We start from the raw sequence: 7,540 nt of genomic DNA on the forward strand, positions 1-7,540 counted from the left end.
ACCTCTCTGCAACTCCTCCCTCTCTTCCTCCATCTCCACCTCCCTCCTATGGTGCTCCTCCCCCTCCCCCTCCTACACACCCATCACCCTTTCTCCCTTCTCCATCCAAACCATCTTCTCCGTCCACCTTCCCCATATGATATCCTCACACATCTTCCTTGTCCATCGCCGTCACGGTCTTCCTCCTGGTGTGCTTAGTGTAGGTCAAGGCATCACGGATCACATTCTCCAAGAAGATCTTGGGCACTCCACGTGACACACCCCGACCGAGATCAGGGCGTGCTGGCCGTCACACGAAGGTGACGTAACCATGTGCACGTGCGGAAGCTAATAGAGTAGTAATATGAAAAGTACGAATAATTTAAAACTAGCATACAAAGTAATAAAAACAAGTGCTAGCGCAAGTGAGACGCTAAATTCAGAGCATGCCTACAACAGTCCAAAAGAAAAGATGCGACAATAGTACACCCGAAGGTGACCCTACGCTGGTGAGTGTTTGTCAGAAAAGCCGGGAGAACCCTCTGGGAAACCACCGAAACTGCTAAGCAACTAGAACCTGGAGGGGCGCAAAACAAAAGCGTGAGTGGGCAAAACAAAACTTTTCTAAAACCATTTAGTAAAACACAATCTAACCCCTCGCCGTAAAACCTGTATACTTCCCAGAAAATAACATATGTACGTATGTATAGATATGCCAATCATGCTCAAGAATATGCCATGTCAGAATCTCATAATGGAAATGCAAGTGTTCAGGTATAAATCATATCAATAATATATAATCTGGCAGCCGGAGTCACCTAACGTGACCTGTACGGCTGCATGTAGAGCTCAAATCTCAAAACTCAATAACTGAACCTGCCCACGAGTCGGAACCACCTAAAGTGGTCTGTACGACAGGCCTGGGTGTAATACATATGTACGCTCTAGTGCTACGATCACGTGAAGGCTGTGCGAATAATCGCGGGTCACCTACGAGTCGGAACCACCTAATGTGGTCTGTACGACAGGACTGTGCACCTAACTTGGATCCAAGCTGAGCGTGTGGTGCGGGAGGTGAACATCACGTGAAGGACTGTGCCCTACTCTAGGCGGGAGCACTAACACCGGGGGTGCAGGTTATGAGCTCTCTAAGCATCTCAAACCACTACTGAAATATAAACATGAATACCACTTACCTGGCACTTACCTGTGCGTCCACAGCACCAAATATGCATATGTATATATGTATGCCACTACTAATGCATGTAATGATGCATAAACGATAATAATATGGTGCATGGCATAAAACAAATAACCCTTTTAATCAATTTCTGGGAATATAAATGTATATAGGTATATACGGAAAACCAAAAGCCCACTCACTGGTAAGTGGAAGGGTCGTAGCCCCCCTGCCTCGAGTGACCACGCTCGTCCTCGGGGTACGTATCACCTATACGCGAAACAACTATAAAAACGTTAATTTTAAAGCACATAACCAACTTCTCGTAATAACTTCTCATACATTGCTCAAATTGGACAAATGAATATACCAACGTGCTCTACACAACCTCAGGATCACAACCATATTTTTAGAAAAAAATTTCTCCGCCGCACGCGCCGGCCACACGCGCCAGCCACGCGCAGGCACGTGCCTGGCACGCTGACAGCGTCAACTGACGCCGTGAGGAATATTCCATTAGTTCTAACGGATTCCGTCAATGGCGTCAGGAATATTCCGTCAGATTTGACGAAATATTCCGTCACCTTCCCCGGCGAACCTCCGGCGACGTCGCCGGCGCCGGAAACTGGAAAAACCTGCAACCTACATTTTCTCACTCGTTTCACCACCATTTTTCACGTTTCTTGAACCAAATTGAAGCCCTAGACTAGTAGAACAACGTTAGACCACTTTTAAAGCCTAAAAATCACGGGATCATACCTGTCTCCAAACTCAAAAACCGGCCAACTTCAAACCAGGTGATTCCGACGTCCACTTCCGTCAAACGAAGCACTGCGAGGCTCCTTGGGACTCCACCAAGCTACCCACGAGCTTCAAAATCCCAAAAACGTGATGAATAATTTTTGCATGAATAGTACCCCAAATTGTCTTCGTGAAAACGACGTGAAAATGGTGAAGTTCTTACCTGAAAATGGTACGACTGTGTTCCTCTCAGCCTCACGAGTTCGAAGGTGTAGTTGGTTCCCTCGATCTGTTAAGGTTTGATGGTTCTTGGTGTGTGTCCGTACGTTTTCAGAAGGAAGAGGAAGGAAAGAGGACTCGGGAGAGAGAGAGAGACAGGAAAAAGACAGAGGGAGAGGGAGAGTGACAGTGTGTGTGTGTGTGGCCCAACACTTGCCAACACCACACAAACCACCAAACAACATAACGAACACAAGCTAGGGGTAAAAGGGTCATTTCACACGTGCGTTTTAAATAATTTCGGGACGAGATGTCACAACCTACCCACCTTAATAGAATTTCGTCCCGAAATTCAAAACAACCAAATAACAACCCCTAGTGGTCAAAGAACAATCTAGGATACAAATCCCTCATCCGATCTTCTGTCTCCCACGTAGCTTCCTCGACTGAATGATTCCTCCACAAAACTTTTACTAAGTTCACCGTCTTGTTCCTCAGAACCTTCTCCTTCCAGTCGATGATCGTCACCGGTTCCTCGTCATACGTCAAGTCTGGATTAATCTCTAACGGTTGAGGAGGTATCACGTGAGATGGATCAGCAACATAGTGTCGGAGCATAGACACGTGAAAAACGTTATGCACTCTAGCTAACTCCGGAGGCAACTCCAACCTGTAAGCTACCTCACCAACTCGTTCTGTGACCATGTATGGTCCGATGTACCTGGGACTCAACTTCCCCTTCTTTCCAAACCGCACGACACCTCTCCACGGTGAAAGCTTCAGATATACCCAGTCTTCGACCTCATACACTCTGTCCGTAGCATGCCGATCTGCTAAACTCTTCTGCCTGTCCTGAGCTGCTTTCAGGTTAGACCTAATTACCTGAACATTCTGAGTAGTCTCCTCAACAATCTCCGGACCCACTAGAACTCTCTCGCCAACCTCTGACCAACACAACGGTGTGCGACAAGATCTACCATACAATGCCTCAAATGGCGCCATGCCGATACTCGAATGGAAACTGTTGTTGTAAGCAAATTCCATCAAATCTAACCGCTGGTGCCAAGCATCGCCAAACTGCAACACCGAAGCTCGCAACATATCTTCTAAGGTCTGAATAGTTCTCTCTGACTGTCCGTCCGTCTGTGGATGATACGCTGTACTGTAAAGTAGTCTCGTGCCCAAAGCTTCCTGAAAAGCCACCCAAAACTTCGATGTGAATCGTGGATCACGATCTGAGACAATACTCACAGGGACACCATGATACTTCACAACCTTCGAGATAAACAACTTCGCTAACCGGCCCAAAGAATACTTCTCTCTCACTGGAATAAAATGTGCCGATTTAGTGAGCCGATCAACGATTACCCAAATGCCGTCAAAACCATTATGTGTACGCGGGAGCTTGTACAAAAAATCCATAGTGATATTTTCCCATTTCCACTCTGGAACGGGAAGCGGCTGCAACAACCCAAACAGCTTCTTCCTTTCTGCTTTAACCTGCTGACAAACAGCACACCTGCTCACATACTCGGCTATTTCCCTCTTCATACCCGGCCAATAATAAAATGGTCGAATGATATGATACATTTTAGTAGCTCCTGGATGCATGGCGTAAGCCGAGATATGTGCTTCATCGAGAATTTCTTTCTTCAAATCCACATTATTAGGCACGAATATTCTACCCTCTAACATCAACATGCCATCCGAATCACGAACTCTGAGGTCTCTCCTCCTTCCTTGATCTCGAGCTTGAATTAATTTTTGAGTCTCCCGATCAGCTACCTGAGCTTCAAGCACCCGATCAACAAGAATTGGTCTAACTTGGAAATTAGCAAGTAACGCCACTTCTGGATCTTCTGCCTCTAACCTCACACCCGTAGCACGCAAGTCCACCAAAAGAGGAACACGACAAGCGTACAACGCATTAATATGGCCCTGTGACTTCCTGCTAAGTGCATCAGCCACTACGTTCGCACGACCAGGGTGATAATCAATCGTGCAATCGTAATCGCTGAGCAACTCCAACCACCTCCGTTGACGAAGATTAAGTTCCTTCTGAGTAAAAAGATACTGAAGACTCTTGTGATCTGTAAAGATCCTGCATTTCTCTCCATAGAGATAGTGTCTCCACAACTTCAACGCAAAGATGATAGCGGCCAACTCCAAATCATGTGTAGGGTAATTCAACTCATGGGGTTTCAACTGTCGTGAATCATAAGCAATCACCCTACCATGCTGCATCAATACACATCCCAGACCATTCAAGGAAGCATCGCTATAAACCTCGAAATCACCACTATCGTCTGGGAGTGCCAAAACAGGTTCATGAGTGAGACAATGCTTCAGCTGCTGGAAACTCTGCTCACACTTATCATCCCACTCAAATTTAACATCCTTCCTTGTTAACCTCGTTAGTGGCAAGGCAATCACCGAAAAATCCTTAACGAATCTCCGATAATACCCCGCCAAACCAAGGAAACTTCTCACCTCAGTGACGGTTCACGGTTGCTCCCAACTCTCCACAGCTGCAACCTTCTGAGGGTCTACCAAAATACCCTGAGCAGAAATGATGTGCCCCAAAAACGCAACTTGATCTAACCAGAACTGGCACTTGCTAAACTTAGCATACAATTGGTGTTCCCTCAACCTCTTCAACACCAAAGTAAGATGTCGAACATGCTCCGCTTTGGACTTAGAATACACCAGAATATCGTCAATGAAGACAATAACAAATCTATCCAAATAAGGCTGGAACACCCGATTCTTAAATCCATGAAGGCAGCTGGTGCATTCGTCAACCCAAATGGCATAACCAGAAACTCGTAATGACCGTAACGAGTCCTGAACGTCGTCTTAGGAACGTCATCCCTACTAATCTTCAGCTGATTGTACCCAGACCTCAAGTCAATCTTGGAGAACACACAGGCACCTCGAAGCTGATCAAACAAATCATCGATACGAGGCAATGGATAACGATTTTTAATCGTCACCCGATTCAATTGCCTGTAGTCGATACACAGCCTCAAAGTTCCATCTTTCTTCCTCACAAACAATACTGGAGCGCCCCAAGGCGAAGTACTAGGCTGAACGAATCCCTTATCCACTAAGGAGTTAAAGAAATAGGATTAGTACCTGGAAGCAGCTCAATAGTGAACTCCACGTCTCGATCTGGGGGTAAACCAGGTAAATCCTCGGGAAAAACATCAGGGAAGTGTCTGACCACTCTCACATCCTCAACTCTGCTAGGAACAGCCTCATCTAGCACCACATGAGCTAGGTACCCCTGGCAACCCTTAGACAACAACTTTTTCCCTCGCAACGCCGAAATAACGTCGTGTCTCACCCTACTCTGCTCACCCACAAAAGTAACCACAGGTAGTCTAGGACGATGAAATGTAACCAGTTTCCCGTAACAGTCAATGTTGACACGATAGAAATGTAACCAATCTGTGCCCAGAATCACATCAAAGTCAACAATATCTAACGGGATAAGATCGGATGACAAAACAACACCCTCTACAATCACTGGACATCCTGGGTACACACAATCTACAACACATCTCTCTCCTCTAGGCATAGCGAACTCTAAATCGTACCCTAGAGGTGTGGGGCGATGTTGCGTCACTTGAGCAAATGTATGAGAAATCACGGAATGTGTAGCTCCATAATCAATTAAGACTTTAGCAAAACAACCAAGAATGTTTAACGTACCCATAATCAGATCCAGGTTGTTCTGAGCGTCCTGCAGGGAAATATTGTGAAGACGCCCCTGGCCCTGCTGATGTCCGCCGCGACCTCTGCTCGCCTGAACACCACGACCCTGAGCACCACGCCCCTGACTGGGCTGACCCGACTGTCTCGAAGACCCTGCACTGCTGATAGCAATCTCTCCCTGCTGATACTGTCCTCCCTGGTACCACTGAGAACCGCTTGCTGGAGTTGGAGGATACGACCTATAGCCGCCAGAATACTGAGGATAGCCATCCTGATAATAGGGATCCTGGGGATATTGATACGGTCCCGGAGCATAAGGGACAACATCACCCTGATAGTGGTAGGCACCACCTCTACCTGCCTGGCCGTAGCTACTCGGACCCTGGATCTGCTGGATCGGTGCAGGTGGTGGCATAAAAGTCTGCTTCGGTTTCTGCTGCTGACTCTGGGGACAATTCGCAGCTCTATGTCCCACCTGTCCACACGTGAAGCAACCACTGCTGCCACGCCTACACTTGCCGAAATGCCGGTTGTTACACCTGCGGCAAACTGGGGTTCTGCCTCGACCACCATCACCCTGCCTCTGGCCTCTAGCACCACCAGAAAATCTACCTCCATGACCCTGTCCAGTGGCACTGAAGCCACCACTAGAAGAACTCGAACTAGCACCACCCCTCTTGAAGTTCAGCGTCTGACGGGGCCCGAGCGACGCTTGACCTTTACCCTTGTCATCTTTCTTCTGATTGCCGTCTTTCTCTTCATCACTGTCGCTCGACATATTCTCAGAGTCCTCAATCTTCAACAATATCTCGTAGAAATCCTGGTAGGATTCACAGTGTGTAGTAGTCGCCATAGAACGCCACCTCTTCCTGGTGCCCAAACGGAAACGACGGAGCATCTCTGCTGGATTACCAGCGACGTCAGGATGGTAACGAGACAAATCAGTGAACTTGCGATAGTACTCATTAGCCGTCATCTTCCGCTGTTTTAGCTCGGTGAACTCCTGCTTTTTACGATCAATGTACTCAGGGGGCACAAACCTCCTCTTGAACACATCCTTGAAACGTTCCAATCAGTCCTCTGAGCTGGAGTCAACCGACGAAGCTCCTGCTCCCACCAGGCTGCAGACTCCTTCTCCAGAAATCATGAGGTCGTCTCGACCCACCTCTCCATAGGAAGGTTCCCTTGATTGTGCAACACACGGAAAGTCTTCTCAATGTGCTCTAACCATCGCTTTGCGCCCTCGTGACCCTCATTACCTTTGAACTTATCCAATCTCAGATTGTACATAGTCCCCAGAGGAGTCCTCTGGGGAGGGCGGATAGCTGTCTGAATAGCGGTGACAATAGCTTCCCCCATCTGGGTAAAATCGGGGAAACTAGACTCATCAGAGCGACGTGGTTCCCGACGAGGCGGTATAATTCTGACAGAAGACACCAAAACCATTAGAATACTCACACAAAAGCACAGGACTGCCAAACCTAGGCTCTGATACCAAACTGACACACCCCGACCGAGATCAGGGCGTGTTGGCCGTCACACGAAGGTGACGTAACCATGTGCACGTGCGGAAGCTAATAGAGTAGTAATATGAAAAGTACGAATAATTTAAAACTAGCATACAAAGTAATAAAAACAAGTGCTAGCGCAAGTGAGACGCTAAATTCAGAGCATGCCTACAGCAGTCCAAAAGAAAAGATGCGA

Source organism: Pyrus communis, chromosome 13 (genome assembly GCF_963583255.1).
Source record: "Pyrus communis chromosome 13, drPyrComm1.1, whole genome shotgun sequence".
NCBI lineage: Eukaryota > Viridiplantae > Streptophyta > Magnoliopsida > Rosales > Rosaceae > Pyrus > Pyrus communis.